Source organism: Rhipicephalus microplus, chromosome X, assembly GCF_043290135.1.
Source record: "Rhipicephalus microplus isolate Deutch F79 chromosome X, USDA_Rmic, whole genome shotgun sequence".
Taxonomy (NCBI): domain Eukaryota; kingdom Metazoa; phylum Arthropoda; class Arachnida; order Ixodida; family Ixodidae; genus Rhipicephalus; species Rhipicephalus microplus.
In genome coordinates, this window is record NC_134710.1 from 137,660,388 (window position 1) to 137,678,819 (window position 18,432).

At 46.4% G+C, this 18,432-nt stretch overlaps 1 protein-coding gene across 1 annotated transcript in view; it reads left to right on the forward strand.

The window, feature by feature from the left end:
* The window catches only part of LOC119176530 (uncharacterized), a 196,611-nt gene that overhangs the window by 166,087 nt on the left and 12,092 nt on the right, over nucleotides 1–18,432 (forward strand). The window lies entirely within an intron of this gene.

The following is an 18,432-nucleotide window of genomic DNA, read 5'->3' on the forward strand; positions in this document are numbered from 1 at the left end:
ACGTTCGAGGACAACGAGAGACTTTTATATACACGAAGACGGACAAGGGGATACACACAGCATAAACTCACACATATTGTAACGGGTGCAAGAGAGGAAAAGTCAAAAACTAGTTTATTATGGGTGAACTTGTGCCCTGAAAATTATGTGCGAAAGGATGGATGAATCCGCTAGAGCGTTCCAAAAACAAAAACTGTTCCTCTGCCCACGCACCTTCTTCTTCTTCGCAGCTCCAACCCACACTGGCTCGTGCCTGTGAACAAGAGGCATGAGTTGTGCGGCCCCGAGCAAGAGTGCGCACAAGACTGTGGACGCTGATTTTTCATAATGTCGGATATTGTAAACAGTCTCTGTGGCAATATATAAACGCGTTCACGGTCCTACATGGAAGGGAAGTTAATGTTCTTGTTGGTCCACTCACGTTCTACTCTTGGAGCGTGAACGTTGCGCTTGACCTTGAGCTCTCTGCTAGTCAGGAGGCGATGTGCCTTGTGCTTGCGGAGTTCGTACCGAGGCGGGGCCCGGCCTGGAAGATAACCGCCAGGGGCATCCCAGTACGGTGGGAAACGCCTGGGCTTGCCTGTACACCACTGAGAACAGTGTACCGCCGACTGCCGCGAACAGACCTGGGACAGCGTCACTCCGAGGCCAGAACAGCAGCTGGCCGTGACGAACGTTGCTTCAGACCAACCCGGAGGTGAGGTGGGGCGATGCCCAGTCCAGGACGCACCCGAGGACTTCAACGCCAAGACGCGGCCCGGACACGGAGGGTCAGAACGAGCAGCCGGGGCGTGGCCCGAACTTGTCCTTGTGCTCTGCTCTCCGGGGTTAGCTGAGCTGTTCCCGTGGCTCGGGAGCTTTTCACGAGGTACGCGCACGAGCACGCACATAGGCGAGCTCATAGTTTCATCGCTATTACCATCATGATGATTCCCGCGCACCCTGAAATACTAAATCAGCCCCGCACACCGATTTCTACGTCAAAGCATGACGCACACACTCCAGGGCAGCGTTTTTTTTTACCACAACCTGCGAACTCTGTAATCTCACCGACCCACCCAACTTTCTGTCTTCCCTTCGTGCGGTTGCCTTCTCTGAGAATCCAGTCAGTTACCCTTAGTGACTAGTGATTATCCTGCCTACAAGCTACGTACTTCGAAAATCAAATGAATCCAGTTTTGCCAATCACACCAGTTTTGATGATGTGCCCAGATTCCTTTAGGTTAAATGCACATTAGGGTATTGCTCTAATAAAAATTATAGATAAAATTTTGCTGTAAATGGCCATTTCTGTTGAAAACTAGAACACGCATAATGTGTTGTAAAATGTGCATAATGTAATTAGTGAGAAAGTTGATCAGCAAAATTTTAAGTGCAAATATGTACAACCGACAAGAGGTTACAGAAGATAGGACACAGAGCGCTGATCAGCAATTGACGTCTTTGGAAAGGCTTCGCTTTTATACAGTAGCACACTGTTGCACCAGCCATGCACGTAACTAGTACATTATTGTGGAACCAAATGGTGCTACAAGTTTTCACCAGCAAGAGTGACAGAGGGGATACTTACACGATCATCTTTTAAAGAAAAAATATTTCCTGCCTCAGTGATTTTCACTGAACCGGGTTTCAGATAATGGTATTTTTATTTGTATTTGGCTCTTTTACTTGCCTACTGTCCTCACTTTCATGGGCACGTGGCATACCTGCATCTAGCTGTTTCTTCTTTAACTTCTTGAACAGTTTCGTAACAGCTAAGTGCTATAGTGTTTCAATGAAGGCTTCCCAGGTGCCGTCTAAACTCCTCCGTGATGTTGTAAATATGCGTGACCCCACCCCCGAAAATGCACTGCCAATCGAGGCAGTGGTATATCATTCATTGTGCGCCGGCACAATGTTGCCATCGCCACCAAGTTGAATTCCAGCATTGTCATTAATCGCTTTGTATATAGTGTGGTGTATTGTAGCCTGATGTTTGGAGTCTGGGTTAGCGACATTCAACCGCTCTCCCCTGTTGTTGGGAACCCGGGTCTGTATATAGGTCGTGTTTGTCTGGCCGGTCTGCACATCATTGAACCCATTGTCTAACTTTGTAGAGAGAACAGGCGTCCGTGCGACGTGACAAAAATTTATTTAAATAAGCGATATAATGACAGAAAGAAATTTGTACAAAAGTCTTGCCCCGAGTCTGCAAACAAATGCCATTGTAACAATGTCTAATTGCCGCAATGCTTTGCCTGTCACACAATATATTCGATTTGCGTTCTATTCGATTCAATACCAGAATCGAAAAGCGCGTATATATTTCCAATAAAAAGCACCAATGAAAGAACTTCAAAGAAGCATCAAGTTGGAACAAAGAGGGGTAGCGTTTCTTGTTTGAATCATTTAATTACCAAGATGCATGCATCCTGAGGTTTTTAGGCCATATTCGGCCAGAGATAGCACCATCGCCAAGGTATATAGTGTGGATGGGCGGCTGGCAGTGCGCGTAAATAAATGTGTACAGCAGGGCTTTTTTGTAAGCGCTGTGAGCCAATTTTCGGTGAATAAAATGTGTTAGCCTCAGTCTAATCTTATTATGTATGTAGTTCATTGCCGGGTGGATACAGGAAGCTTGCAGAACATTACCATTACTTCTGAGAAGAGCACGATCAGCCATTAAAAAGAATTGCTCGCACTGCACAACTGTTGGCATTTTTGCAGTATACATTGTTTTTCTTCTATTTTTATTTGTAAGGGTTGAGCTTGTGTCCCATCCACTACGCACCGTTGTAGTGCGACTAAAAATATTAATTACTTCATGGAGGGGGGGGGGCCTGCAGTCCTTTGATACCACGAAAAAAATCACATATTCTTGGGCGATGGGCTAAAATGACTGGCAATACGCAGCATTTTCCTTATTCAGTTCTCTATGAAATGAATGTAGGACAGTTGATAAGTTTATTAAGAAAAGGTACGTGGCCGTCAGCGCTTTAGCACGATTATTCTTACTCCAACAGGAGTATAAAAAATGTACCGGTTCAGCAGACATCTTTCTTCGATTGATTACCTGCATTGCAATGATGCAAGAAAGGTTCAGTTATTTGATAGGATAAAAGTAAATTATTTTCAAGTGAAGAATGTCCGCTCCTTTCGTCAGTCTGTAACAACGCCACGAAAACATGCAAAGTAATTGAAGAAAGACGGTGATTTGTGTGAAATTATATTACACGCCATCTAGATTAATTTCGATTAGCTGGATTTTTTAAAGCGAACCCAACTCTAAGTCCATGGGTGTGTCTGTATAAAAAATAATCACCTCCATGTCATTAAGTACTGAAGTGTCAGAATTTACTTGACAGAAATATTTCGCTGTAGTGAAACCAGTACCGTACAATAGAAGGATAATTGAGCCCAATTAATGCTCGTCGCATAACCATTAAGCAGCAGCACTGCCAGACGCCTAACAAGCAAAATCTCATTTATCACTGCGTCGCTTAAACACTGCATTCACACAATCTAATAATGTTTGGGATGAAGCCAAGGCCACTTTACGATGTGCTTCAGCTACAAAGTGGCATCTGCATCGAAATGATCCTGGCAAATGATTGGTACGACGACGATACACAGCACTCTCGGCCAGTGCACAAACTGGTCTTATTGCATTGCATATACAGCCGAGCAAGGCCAAATGCTTGTGTAGATCGTGCTCGGCTAATGTACTACAGGCAGTTCAACTTGCGTGAACAGAGCGGGACAAACCGCACTGTGAGGACGAGCATGACGTACGCGCTAGGGAGCAATCCGCACTAGCTGCTCTTCAGTGGTTGGTCACCATGCGGTGACTGTGCTCGATCTCGGGCCGAATAGATGCCATGTTGAGTCATGATGAAACAAGTGCAAAAAATACACACACTCAGAGAGGACACAGACAAGCGCTTACTAGCAACTGAAAATTTTATTTCGAAACGAACACTAATAAATACATCACACGCATGTACGTCATTCCCGACTTCCCCTGTAATCATCAACAACGTGATATAACAAAATATGCACTCCCATAATCTATGGCACACAACCGGAAACAAACACGTGTCAAGAACTAAGAAAAGAAACAGAAAAAAACGGGAAAAAAGCACATAAAACAGAAAAAGCAAAAAAAAAAGGTCTCTGATGCCTTCAGTATTGATGTCGTCGATCTGTACCATTCCGTTCCGCATGGTCCGTTACTACAAAGCGTACAAGAGTGCATCACGGAAAAAAAATGATGAAGTGGCTTTTTGTAACGCCTGTGGTGTGTCTGTAGAAGGTTTTATGGAGATTTTGGCCTTGTATCCGAGTTCTATGCTAGTGGGGTGGAATGAAGAATTGTACGTCCAGAAGAATGGGATTTGTATTGGGTCTAGTGTCGCCCCGATTTTATACAATGTTTTTTTAAGCAAACTTGACACAGCAGTAGGTAAGGAGCTAGATGGTATGGATCTGAAGCTGTTCAGATTTGTAGATGACTACCTTGTTTTGGGAAAAAACGATCCGGGTATGAGCACGTTAGTGACTGTTTTGAAAGCTTTTAGGAAAAACGGGTGCGGCTTACAGGTTACCTTTGAGGTGCCAAAGGAACGACGCATTCAGTTTCTGGACCTAAAAATTAATTTGTCTCCTTTTCACACGTGTTGAATGTATCACCCTAGATCGGAAAAACCATTGCTGAGCTATCATTCGGCACATTCGAAGATAGTAAAGAATGGGATCGCAACTTCTTGCATAAAAGCTGTCCTCATGAAATCGTGCGTACACTCAATGAATGAGAGTGTTTCCGCGCAGATTAAGCGCTTGAGGGGAGCTGGTCACCAAGATGATTGTATCCTTTCGGCCTGTGAGAAGAATAGTCGGGAAGTGAAAAATGCAATGATTGGCACACGCAAAGAGAGGAGACAAGTTGAGGGTGAAAGAGAGCGGACAGTGGTCATCCCGTATCTGCACAATATTTCACATAGGTTGAAAAAAGTTGCATTAAGGTATGGCGTACAGGTTGTTTTTTCAGCTGAAAACAAATTATTAAAGATTTGTCCAGCAGTAGAAAGGCTAGTCAACAAGAAAGGAACCGGAGAATCGAACACATGCAGCATAAAGCATGGCAGGAGGTACGTTGAGTGCAAAAAAAGATGTTGTATACAGAACTCCTTTCACATGTGGAAAGGAATACGTTGGTCAGACAGGTCGGTGCATAAATGTGCGCCTTCGTGAACATGAGAGTTCAGTAAAGGGGGCCCCTTACTCACACTTAGCGATGCACTGCAAGGAGTGCACCTGTCAACCGAAATTTTCCGCCACATGAATAATTGACAGGCACAACAAGCGGACGACGAAAGAAATAATGGAAGCGTATAGAATAAGGAAAGGAGGGGACAGTTGCGTCATTCAAGCGTCAGTTCTACTAACAGATGCGTAATTTGCTTTTTTGGCCGTCACATAACCCAGTGATTTTGTTTTGTTTTTGTTTTTTTTTTTTTTTTTGCTTTTTCTGTTTTACGTTTTTTTTTTTTTTCATTTTTTTTTCTGTTTTCTTTTCTTAGTTCTTGACACGTGTTTGTTTCCGGTTGTGTGCCATAGATTATGGGAGTGCATATTTTGTTATATCACGTTGATGATGACAGGGGAAGTCGGGAATGACGTACATGCGTGTGATGTATTTGTTAGTGTTCGTTTCGAAATAAAATTTTCAGTTGCTAGTAACCTCTTGTCTGTGTCCTCTCTGAGTGTATTTTTTGCGCTTGTTTCATCATAAACCTTTACCAACTCGCCCAACTGGCAGTCATCCTAAATGTTGAGTCACAGCTGGTCTTCAGGCGCATGCTCGCATGCCTCCAGACCTGCCGTGGTTGAGTACAGAACGGAGGCCTTTTCGCTTAAAACTCCGCTGTCATTAGTTTTAAGAGACAGCATTCATGATGATTCTTCAGCATGCATATGACATTAATGATGATGCTGACTCATGAATAGTGTCTGATATTAATAAACCACATTTATTTTTGATGCTTTCGAGAAAGTTTCATCTTTAAAACAATAGTCACTTCTATATTTCAACCTGCAGTTACAACATATTTCTAACAGGCTCTAGCTACTGCTGTAGGCGAGCTTGCTTCAGTTTACAAAACAGTTTTCTGTTACTTAAAAGTAATGATAATGCTCTTTTAACATTCCTGCCAAACATATCGGCCGTTTTGTCAATCATCTCAAATGCATTCGAAAAAACATAAATTGTGGGACCCTTTGCTTTTAAGAGTTCAACGTGATAGTAGCTATATTCTGTACCTAGTGCGTCCCGAGTTGAAAATGGCTTGCATCAATGAAGCCTTCACATATGGCCGCATTCTGGGTAATGGGTAGCATGCTTTAAACCACAAGAAATTGTGCGTGTGAAATCTTTTTGAACTTGCTATACACCCACTGCGTGGCCTTAAAGGGGCCCTGCAACACGTTTTGAGCATGGTCAGAAAACGCTGCCGATCGACAGTAGAGGCTCCCGACAACACGCGAGCCAAATAATATAGGGCAGCACGCGACCTGGAATTCACAATAAATTATGAAAGTCAGCTAAAGATTGCTTTCTCTTCTCTCGACAAATCACGTTATATGCCCAAAAATCACACGTCAGCGACCCATCTATCAGCCATTGGCTGATTTGAACAAGGCGTGCTCGCTCATTACAGACATCGCCGCGGGAGGTCGCTACTTGTCCATGCGTGCGCGCTTGATCACACTGAAAAAGTCTCGCATTCGAAGAAAAAAAAAAGACAAAAAGTGCTCAAGATGGCGAAGCGCGCATGACATTTTTCTGTGGCCCTGCCATCTCTCTCTGCTTAGCTTCCAGTGCTTTCAACAGGACGAGAGGAGAGAGAATGCAATTGCAGCATGCGACAAACCTTTGTAACTCCTCTCGCACTGGACGGATTCGTAAAATTTTTGTGACGTTGAATTCGTGAGGCAATAAGCTCTTCCAGTGAATTCATTCCATGGTTACTTGAAGAAGTGTTTCAGGGCCCCTTAAGGGCAAAGGCGCAGTAACGTGTGCACCTTTTGTAAATGGGTGGCCCACTTTAAACCATGAATTAATAATAACATGTTCTGATGCCGATCGCAATGTACACTTGTACCATGCATTATAACTGTGATATTGCATGTCGCATTGTAAAGCATGTATACAAGGCGCTTGTGTTTGTAAAGCATGCAAGTTATTTTCACTGCCTTTCCAAGCATGCGCATTGCTCTGTGGTAGAACACTTGCTTGCCACGCTAACGATCTAAGTTTAAACCACACTTGGACCCAGAATTTTTTATTATTAGTTTTATTTGCATCTTTCTTCATTTTTTTGTCATGCACAAGATGATTTTTGTCTCACAATCAACGACGCCAAGATCGGAATTTCTGCTAAATAAGTTTTTTAATGCTATCACGATAAAAAAATGTGCTGATTTACTGCACTGAAAACAGTAAACTTCTACAACATTTCAGAAAGACCTTTTTTTTTTCTTGGTCGCACTGAAGCCTTCCGAATTTCTCAGAATGTCATGTGCTGCCCTGCCGCTGTGGTCTAGTGGCTAAGGTACTGGGCTGCTGTCCCGCAGATCGCGGGATCGAATCCCGGCTGCGGCGGCTGCATTTCCGATGGAGGCGGAAATGTTGTAGGCCCGTGTGCTTAGATTTGGGTGCACGTTAAAGAACCCCAGGTGGTCGAAATTTCAGGAGCCTTCCACTACGGCGTCTCTCATAATCATATGGTCGTTTTGGGACGTTAAACCCTACACATCAATCAAATCATCTATCATATCAGAATGTCATATGGGTGTTGTATGTAAGAAAACTCATTCTAGGAGTTTCATTTCTTTTTTTAATTCCAAATTAAGCTGAAATATCAGGCGAAGGTGTCTGTACAAGGTGTTTAAAGTTAGTGGTATTGCAAATTTTCTGCCCTATGCGCCTCCAAGAATTGTGCAGAAATGTCTGTGTTTGCATTTTTTTCTATTCTATTATCACATATGTATGAATATTTGATTAATGTATACTTACTCTACCGAAGACATACTTTGCGATAGAAATATTTTAAGCCTCTACAAGTTTTACAAGAAAAAAAATCATGACTTTACACCACACGATGCTCCAATTTAAAAGAAGCTTTATATCTCAATCGGAAGAAATTTAATCACTCCTCGTATATTGCAAGCTTTATCATGCCAGTTTTTGTTCTAAGGAAGAAAATATTTTTTGAAACTTACAATGGACGGCAATAGGCGACTTCAATGAGAAAGGCGCGCCGCTTAACCAAGATAGTCATCAGTGGGGAACTTTAACAATTATTTTCCTCTTTAAAACAACAATGGCAATAATAAAACTTGTCGTATAAAAGGAATTGTTTATTTGATTTACATCGATGCATAAAGATGAAGGTGATTTTAATTGGAGCACCACTTTTTTTAAATTGCACCTCGATGTAAAACAAGATGACAATTTTGATTTGAAATTTTTAAGTTTTGTTTCTTAAATTTTAAAAATGACCCTGGCCTAAAAATATTTGAATGCAAAATATACTTTCAGTAGTGTGAGTATACATCAAGCAGATATTTATATCTGGCGGAATTTCGCAACAGGAAGAATGCAAACATAGACCATTTTGGAAAAAATTTTGGAGACGTATATGACAAAAGAATTGAAATATTATTACTGAGCTTACAACACCTTACACAACCACCTTTGTTTAATATGTGGGGTGACTACTGTGCATAAACCTGCACAGCCTCCGTCCCGTCACTGGATAGCCCAGCGTGACATGGTTACTTGATGCAACATGCTTCCAATAAGGGACAGCGCCACCGCAGTTTCTTCAGAGGCATCGTTACGTTTTATGTAGGAATCCGTCCTTCGCCAAACCAGCATCCCAGATTTGGTGACTTGAAAACCAAACAAACCGTACCGCTATAGCCGAGCGAGAAGCCCCCACTGCTCTGCGCCAGCCAGTGCAACAGCTTCTATAGGAACTGCAATCCCAGCAACCGCAGCGTTTTCACAACGCCTCCACAACTGAGGCGGCACCTCCCGGTTCCACTGAAGATGTCAGAGTTCCCACAGAAGGCATCTCGCACTCTGCCGCCTGGCATGTTGCTGTTGAACTTCTGCTGTTTTGGGTGGAGTTGCCCGAGGCCTGGTTCACCCAAGTTTAGGCCTAGTTCTCCTTGTCGGGCATCACACATGACTGGACCCACTACGATTACGTCGTCACCAACCTGGTCGCCGGCTGTGCCAATGAGGTCAAGGAAAGTCTTGTCAACCCACCTGCGACCAACCTTTACGAGCACCTCAAGACTGAACTCGTATGTCACCTGTCACCCTAGAATGAACAGAACGTGCGACAACTTCTGACCGCAGAGCTTGCTGAGCGCAAACCGTCGCAGCTCCTTCGTACATGTACGCTCTTTCGTGCAACATGTCCCGCGATTCTGTCTTGCGAGCACTCTGGTATCAATGAATTCCACCACATGTCCTGGCAATCATGCAGGCTCAGCTTAGGCTACCTCTCGATGAACTTGCCGAGATCGCTGATCGCATCATCTAAGTCTTTCTGCCGCAGTCATCACCTACCATCCAGGCTGTCGTCGTTCCGCTGAACACCACGGAGCTTGTGTGCCATATCGACAATATCGATCTACAGCTCAGCTGCATTCAGCAGCATGTCGGTGAGCGACTGCCAACGCGTCAGCGATACCAATCTCAAAGCAGTGACCATAACGCCACCTCTTCACTGCAGCTTTCTGAGCATGGCCGATGCTACTACCATTGGCACGTTGGTGACAGAGCCCGGCAATGTCGACCACTTTGCTGCATGTGATCACATTCACGGCTGCCACGTCTTCTGTGTGCTAGACCTGGTGAAGGCTTACACACAGTTACCCGCCAATCCAGACAACGTTCTGAAAACTGCAATAATCACCTCGTCTTGTTCGAGTTTCCTTTCATGAGCTTTGGCCTAAGGAAAGCTGGGCAAACTTTTCAACACTTGATCGACGAAGTCGTTTGTGGCCTCGACTTCTGCTTCGTCTATCTTGGTGAAGTAGTGGTCTTTTCACGTGACGCCAAAAAACACCACAGGCACCTTCGTCTGTTGTTCCAACACCTTGACGACCACTGCCTGTTCGTCAACATCCAGAAGAGCATGCTGAGTGCTTCCGTCATTCATTTCCTCGGCCACAGTTTCATCAGGGGGAACTCGACCCTTGTCTGAACTCGTCTATGATTTGCAGAAGTACCCTCAACCCACTACCGCTAAAGACCTTTGCTGTTTCCTTGGCATGCTGAACTTCTATAGACGTGTCTTACCCAACGCTGCTGATTACCAGGCATCCCTTCAGGATGTTTTGGCTGGTCTACGAAGAAACCAACCCGTCATGTGGATACCAACTTAGGTGCAAATTTTCGAAAAGCACAAGGCTGCTTTCTGCATCACCACGCTGCTCTCCTATCTCTTGCCTGACGCTTCCTCGGAACTCTTCACGTGCGCCTCAGGTTTTGCAGTCGGCATTGCCCTGATGTAATGCGTGGACAACACCTGGCACGCCTTGGCATTCTTCTCTAGGAAACTCTCAACTCGGAAAGTGACCCCTTCGATGACCAGTTCCACCGACGAAACCACGACCCCTGCTCCTACGAGTTCACCAGCTTACTACAGAGAACTTCTGGTGATATACGAAGCAGTGCAACACCATCGCCTCATTCTCAAAGTACAGCGCTGCACCATCTATAGACCACGAACCTCTAACTTACGCCTTCTCTCAATGCTGCAATAAACCCCTTCGTGTTGAGCAGAAGCAACTCTCATTCATCGCACAGTTTACTATCGACATCTAACATGTCAGTGGGAAAGACAACGTGGTCACCGACGCGCTTTTACGTGTAGCCATCATCAGCTCGGTGCAGATAACGGGACGTCTTCGCCGAGGCTCAGACCATAGACGCCAAACTGCAGGAACTTTTCAAGGGCACGTCCTCTCTGTGGCTACGAGAAGTCCCTATTCCAGGGTTGACAATAACAATCTGTTGCGACATCTCAACAGGACGAAGCAGGTCTTACGTAACCCTGTCTCATCGCCGTGGTCTTTTCAACCAGCTCGACAACCTCAGCCACCCCGGCATACGCGCCTCGACATGCCTCGTGCCTGACCACTATGTCTGGCCTTCCATGCAGTGCAACTGTCCAAGCTGGGCGCACTTCTGCATTCACTGCCAACGCGCTCAAGTCACCAGGCACGTCACGTCACCACTTAGAATATTTTCTCAGCCCTCTGGTCAGTTCGAGCACGTCTACCTCAACATCATATTGTTACACGACATCGGCAACGAAAGAGCATCATAGACGACGAAGACGACGAAGCGGCCGTGCTTGTGTTGTTGCCGCTGTTCTTCCATCTTGGCTGCAGCTGCCTCTGACTCTCCCTGTATATTTTGTAAATATATTTATTTCATTTATTCTCTCACCCCGTGACATTTGGTAGAGGTGCTGGGTACAACACGATATAACGGAGCTCCGCAGTGGCCAACGCTTGGATTTTTCCACCATGGCAAACCAGGGACCGGCTCCCGCCGAGGCGACAACAACTGTTGTCCTTCCGCAGCTTAAAGATCCTGGCACGTTCTGTGGCACGGATGATGTCGACATCGAAGAATGGTTGCCGTTGTACGAACGTACAAGTAAGAATTACCGCTGGGATGAAACTCTTATGTTAGCCAATATCCTGTTCTACTTGAAAGGAACAGCAAAAGTGTGGTTCGAGAACCACGAAGATGAAATTGGAAGCTGGGATGCGTGCAAAGAAAAGATGTGCGCCCTTTTTGGCAAGTCTGTGGGTAGAAAGACAGCGACCAAGAAGGAGTTGGCATCTCGCGCGCAAACGTCATCAGAGTCCTACGTGACTTACATACAGGACGTCCTTGCCCTTTGCCGAAAAGCGGACAACGGTATGGAAGAAACGGAAAAAGTAGCTCACATATTTAAAGGCATTGCAGATTATGCATTCAACCTTCTCATATGCAAGAACTGCAACACGGTCGATGCCATCATCAAGGAGTGCCAGCGTTTTGAGGCCGCAAAAAGTCGACGTATCGCCCATAATTTCACTCCACTACCAAACACAGCAGCAACAACAACACGAGCACGGTCGCTTTCATCGTCTTCGTCGTCTATGATGCTCTTTCGTTGCCGATGTCGTGTAACAGATGGGAGACTCTTCTCCCATCAACTACGCAAACGGTTACAGAGTACGCCCGGGATGCCACTGCTCGGGCTCAAGTGGCCCGCCAAATCGCACGGGAACATCTTCTTGGCTCGCAGCTCTCTCAGAAGGCCTACTACGATAGCCATCAGAGAGTAGTTTCCTACTCTCCAGGTTCATTGGTCCTCCTCTGGACACCATGCCCCCACGTTGGCCTCTCTTCGAAGCTCCTGTCTCGCTACTCGGGGCCTTACAAGGTTTTACGCCGGCTTACCGATGTCACATACGAGATTGCTCCATTGGACAGTCAGTCATCGTCGTCCGCACGCGCTACTGACGTCGTCCACGTGACCCGCCTCAAACCGTACATATCCGCATATGATCCTACTCTCTTTTAGGCGCCAAGACGGCGCTGCCAGCAGCGGGGGGTTATATGTTACACGACATCGGCAACGAAAGAGCATCATAGACGACGAAGACGATGAAAGCGACCGTGCTCGTTTTGTTGTTGCTGCTGTTCTTCCATCTTGGCTGCAGCTGCCTCTGACTATCTCTGTATATTTTGTAAATATATTTATTGTCGTGTTCCAGGGCTTCCGGGTATGAAGATGCCGCCAGTACCCAAACATGCTTTATTCGCATGCCAGCAAGATAGCGATAACCAAGAGTGCCGAAGGAAAATGCCCCCGGCCCACCGCGCGCCAAGCGCTTTTATTCACATCGTGGGCGAGGGTGTTGCGATATGGGCCGCGTGACAGTGTATCGCACAAGCGCGCGTGTACAGATATGCGACATCCCCCCACACTTATTTGGATCCCCAAGCATTGTCCAAGAAGTTTACGGCACAAAGCGATCAGGTGGGCGACGCTGTCTCTGCGGGTAGCGACGTTCGCTAGGAGCGTTTGCAGTGTCCGCCGGTTCCTTTGTGCGGTGAGCGAGCTGTCGACGTCATGTGATGAGTCGCAGGTTGGGACCTGTGTAGCAACTTCTTGCTGCCTTTCACTGAAGGGTAGTTCGAACTCCGTGGTGATGCCGGTGTTATCGTTGCGGATGTGATTTCGGTGACGCACCCACTAGAACACACCACGAGGAGTCACTACACTTAACCGATATGACACTGGTCCCGTACGGGCAAGAACTGTTGCACACAGCCACTTTGGTCCCGATCGGACATTGCGCACACGAACGGCATCACCAACAGTGATGACATTGTTGCGACATGGGTGACGCCTTGTCTCGTCGAACTGGTGCTGGCGCACTCTGTTATCGACCGCTGGTCGTAACAGGTCTAGTCCGGTCCGCAGGCGTCTCCCCAGGAGCAAAGTGGAAGGGGCCTCCCCTGTCGTAGCATGAGGCGTATTACGATACGCCAGAAGGAAGTCAGCTAACTCCTCACTGGCGCTCCTCGGACTGGTCTTGCGGAGCGCTGACTTCAAAGTCTGAACAAAACGTTCAGCCAGTCCGTTGCTACTTGGGTGATACAGTGCGGTTCTTACGTGCCAGATGCCCCTGTGCTTGAGGTAGGCTTGGAACTTTGCAGAAATGAACTGGCTTCCGTTGTCAGACACAAGTGTTTCTGGAAATCCAAATCTGCAGAAAAGTTCATGAATGCAAGCAATGGTTGCCTCTGAAGTAGTGGTGATCATGGAACATACTTCTGGCCACTTGGAATGGGCGTCAACTACTACTAAGTATGATATACCTTTTAATGGACCTGCAAAGTCCATGTGTAGGTGTTGCCAAGGACGTATCGGGCAGGACCATGGATGGAGCGGCGCTTTCACTGGAAAACTGCGCGTCTCTGCGCACATGTGACAAGAGCCGACACATATCTCTATGTCATGATCGATATTTGGCCACCACACATAGCTTCTTGCAAGCTCTTTTGTGCGCACCACTCCCGGGTGCCCCTCATGTAATTCATCTAGGACAAATTTACGGAATTTTTCTGGTACCACCACACGCATTCCCAGCATGACACAACCTTGATATAAAAAAAGCTCTAGTTTCCTGCAGAAAAAAGGTTTCAGGTTCGCAGATACGTTGGCAGGCCAGCCTGACAAGATGTACTGCACTACTTGACGGAACACTGGATCCCATGCAGTTTCCTCTGCGATCTGTTTACTGCAGACGGGCATGCTGTCCAAACGCAAAACCAGAAAATTTTCTTTTGCCCCGTCTGTTCCCGGTTGCTAGATTGGAAGGCGCGATAAGCAATCAGCGTTCACGTTCTGCACTGAAAGGCGATACTGCAACGAAAAAGAATATGCAGAAAGCGTGACTGCCCAGCGTTGCAGTCTGGCAGCTGCGATAGCAGGAATGCCTGTTTTCGGGCCAAAGATCGTCTCAAGTGGCTTGTGATCTGTGAGCAACACAAACTTCCGTGCGTAAACGTAGTAATGAAACTTCTTGACTCCAAAAACAAGTGCTAATGCTTCTTTCTCCAATTGACTGTAACCTTGTTCTGCTTTTGTTAACGTTCTTGAAGCACAGGCTATTGGATGAATTTGGCCTTGAAAAACGTGTGACAAAACTGCGCCTATTCCGTAGGAAGAAGCATCGCATGACAACTGCAATGGCAAACTGGGATCATAGTGAATCAGAATTGGCTTTGATGACAGCAGTTTTTTTACTTGCGCAAACGCACTTTGACAAGCGGCGTTCCACTGCCAAGGTTCGTCCTTACTCAAGAGCTTGTTCAAAGGAAAGAGTATGGATGACAGATTCGGAACAAACTTTCCATAGTAATTTATGAGTCCTAACACTGACTGCAGCTGCGGTTTGTCTGTAGGAGCTGGTGCATTTGCAATTGCGACCAACTTTTTATTTGTCGGGCGAACACCGTCTTTTGTGATGACGTGACCCAAGTACTGCAGTTCATTGCGAAAAAAATCGCATTTCGAAGGTTTGACGCGAAATCCGCGTTCTGATAGCCTCTTCAGCACAGCTTCCAGGTTGAGCAAGTGTTCTGCTTCTGTGTGGCCCGTTATCAGTATGTTTGCTTTGGTTTGCTTTTATTCAAGACAAAATTGAACAAGATTGCCTTGGGGGACACGACTAAAGGCTAAGTAAAAGCCTGACTAGGTCGTGCCACCCTGGCAGCAAAGCAGAAACACACCACAAGCACAGCACTCAGAAAATTATAAGATCACGTGTTATCTTACACGGGCACCATAATCAAACAGGAATCGCCAGAAGTGTGAACAAAAGAACAGAAATACAAACAGTCCTCAATCGAGTGGTGGCAAACACAAACAAATGCATGCCCTCTATCAAATAAATTAACAAGCAACATCTTGACCAGGAAATCAAGTTGCTCTACAAGACGAATTAGAGTATAATAAACAACAGGCAAGGAACAATAATGAACAAGGTGCAACGAATACAAAAACATCATTAACTACAAATTTCAACAATCAAGAAAAGCATCGCTTTCATCCACTAGGAACTCTTTCGTTATTTTTTTAAATGATGTAGCTGAAATTCCGTCTTCCAGTAAATGTAATATAGTTGGATGTTTGTTTAGAATGTTTGGAATTCGAGATAACAAGTTACGCCGTTTAGTCCTTTCAGCGCGTTATCCATAATACGCTGAAATATTGCGGGAGCTGATGAAATGCCAAACGGTAGGCGGTTGACCAGAAACAGACCCTTGTGCGTGTTCAGCGTAAGGTATTGTTTGGATTCGTCGTCCATTTCGACCTGCTGATATGCTCTGCTTAGGTCAATCTTTGAAAAATGTTGTCCGCCTGCCAGCGCGGCAAATAGCACGTCCGCTTTCGGTAGCGGATACCTTTCGATGTCCAGTATCGGGTTTAGCGTGACTTTGTAATCAACGCACAGTCTGACTGAACCATCGCGTTTAACAACTGGCACGACAGGCGTTGCGTACGGGCTTGTGGTTACGGGTGTAATTATCCCTAGCTCTTGGAGCTTCGACAATTCCTGCTCGACAGTAGCTCTTAGCGCGAAAGGCACGCTTCTGTCTTTGAAAAATCTTGGCTTCGCGTCACCCCTTAAGAAAAGGGTAGCCTTTTCTCCCTTTACTGTGCCGAGTTCGTCCTTGAACAGGTTTTGATAGCGGTTTAGCAAGGACTCTAGTTTAGGCGATCTGTCAAAGCCATTTGTGTTTCCCACCTGCATGTGGTGAAGACCTTGTATTTGCGTCCAGTCCAGCTTGAAGTGTTGTAGCCAACTGCGCCCCAACAGCGGCTGGCCGTCCTGGCGGAGCACGTACAAAGGCAACTGTTGGTGCGGCGCGTTGTACTGGACTGCAACAAATGCTACTCCGCAGGGCTTCACAGGTTCATTTGTGTAGGTTCTCAAGGTGAGACTTGTCCTGCGCAAATGAGCTCTGGGAAAAAGAGAACGGAACTGTGAGACAGACATCACGGATACAGCAGCCCCTGTATCGAGTTCCATGTTCACTGGTACGCCGTCAATAGCGACCTCGACCATGATTGGTTTTTGTCTTGCCTCTGCAGCAGGTTTTACACTCTTCAAATTGTTTCGTGGCAGTTTCAAGGTACTAACATGCCATTTATTTTTACTTTTCGATTCTTTTAGATGTTTGCTCCGGCAAGCATTCTTGATGTGGCCCTTTTTGTTGCAATAAAAACATTTGGCATTCGCATACGTACAAGAGCTGGCGGTGTGTTTCACCGATCCGCAGCGATAACATGAGGTAGAAGCTTCCCCAGTGCTTTTAACTTTGTGCACTTGAAATTCTTGCTGTGCTGTTGAGCGCGTAGCAGATGCGCTTTGAATCGCAGCTTCAATGGCTATCGCACGATCAACCACTGTCTGAAACTTTAACTGATTGTATTCTGCAAATAAACTTCGTTGTATATCAGCCCGGAGCAAGCCACAAACAAATCTGTCCCTTAACGCTTGATCAAGAAAAGTACCGAACTCACAAGTTTGCGCGAGTCTACGCAGCTCTGCGGCGTACTGAGTAATAGTCTCTTGAGGCAGTTGTGAGCGGCGATGAAATGTGGCCCTTTCGCCGATAATGGACAGTTTAGGAAGAAAGTGGTTTCGCAGTAAGCTTAGAAGTTCTTCAAAAGACTTCTTTGTGGGAGTCTCAGGAGACGTTAATGACTTCAACAATGCGTACGTCTTCGGTCCTACTAGGCTTATCAAGGTATCAGCCTTCTGATCCTCCGAGACTTTGTTAGCACGCAAAAATGCTTGGAGGCGTCCTTCATAACTAGCCCAATCTGCTGAAGAGTCATCGAATGGTTCTACTTGCCCCATGTGTGCCGACATCGTTTCGCTGACTTTTCTTGTGGCACTCCACCAGGGTCCCAAGATCCCCGTCGCCAAGAACCATGTCGTGTTCCAGGGCTTCCGGATATGAAAACGCCGCCAGTACACAAACATGCTTTATTCACATGCCAGCAACATAGCGATAACCAAGAGTGTCGAAGGAAAATGCCCCCGGCCCACCGCGCGCCAAGCGCTTTTATTCACATCGTGGGCGAGGGTGTTGCAATATGGGCCGCAAGACAGTGTATCGCACAAGCGCGTGTGTACAGATATGCAACATTTATTTCATTTATTCTCTCACCCCCGTGACAATATGGAGCATTACTGCTACTGCCTCACCGCCATCGATCGGTACACTCGATGACCCAAGGCACGGCCGATCAACCGCTACACTCGATGGCCCGAGGCACGGCCCCTTGAGGGAATCACTGCAGAAGACGTCGCCTCGGCCTTCTTCACCGGCTAGATTGCCCGTTTCGGCGCCCCCGCCACGTAACCACTGACTATGCGCGACAGTTTGAGTCTCACCTGTTTAGGCTTCTGGGAATGACCATTGGGTTTGAACGCTTCAGGACCACCAGCCCCCCACCCCTGTGCCAACGAAATGATCGAGCATTTCCACTGACAGTTCAAAGCCCCCATTATGTGCAACCAAGACTCAACCTGGCTCGAGGTCATCCCAGCTGTCATCCTCAGTCTTCGTGCCACCTTCAAGCTGGACAGCCACGCTACACCAGCAGAGCTCATCTGCGGAGAACCACGCTGTCTGCCAGGTGAATTTCTCGCAGCTCTGCCATCCAGCACTATGATGTTAGACACCTCCAACTTCGTCGCCCGGCTCCGACACACCAGCGCTGCCTTACACCTTTCACCTGGAACCCACCACAGCAAGCCTACACCTTTTGTGTTCTGGTAGCTAGC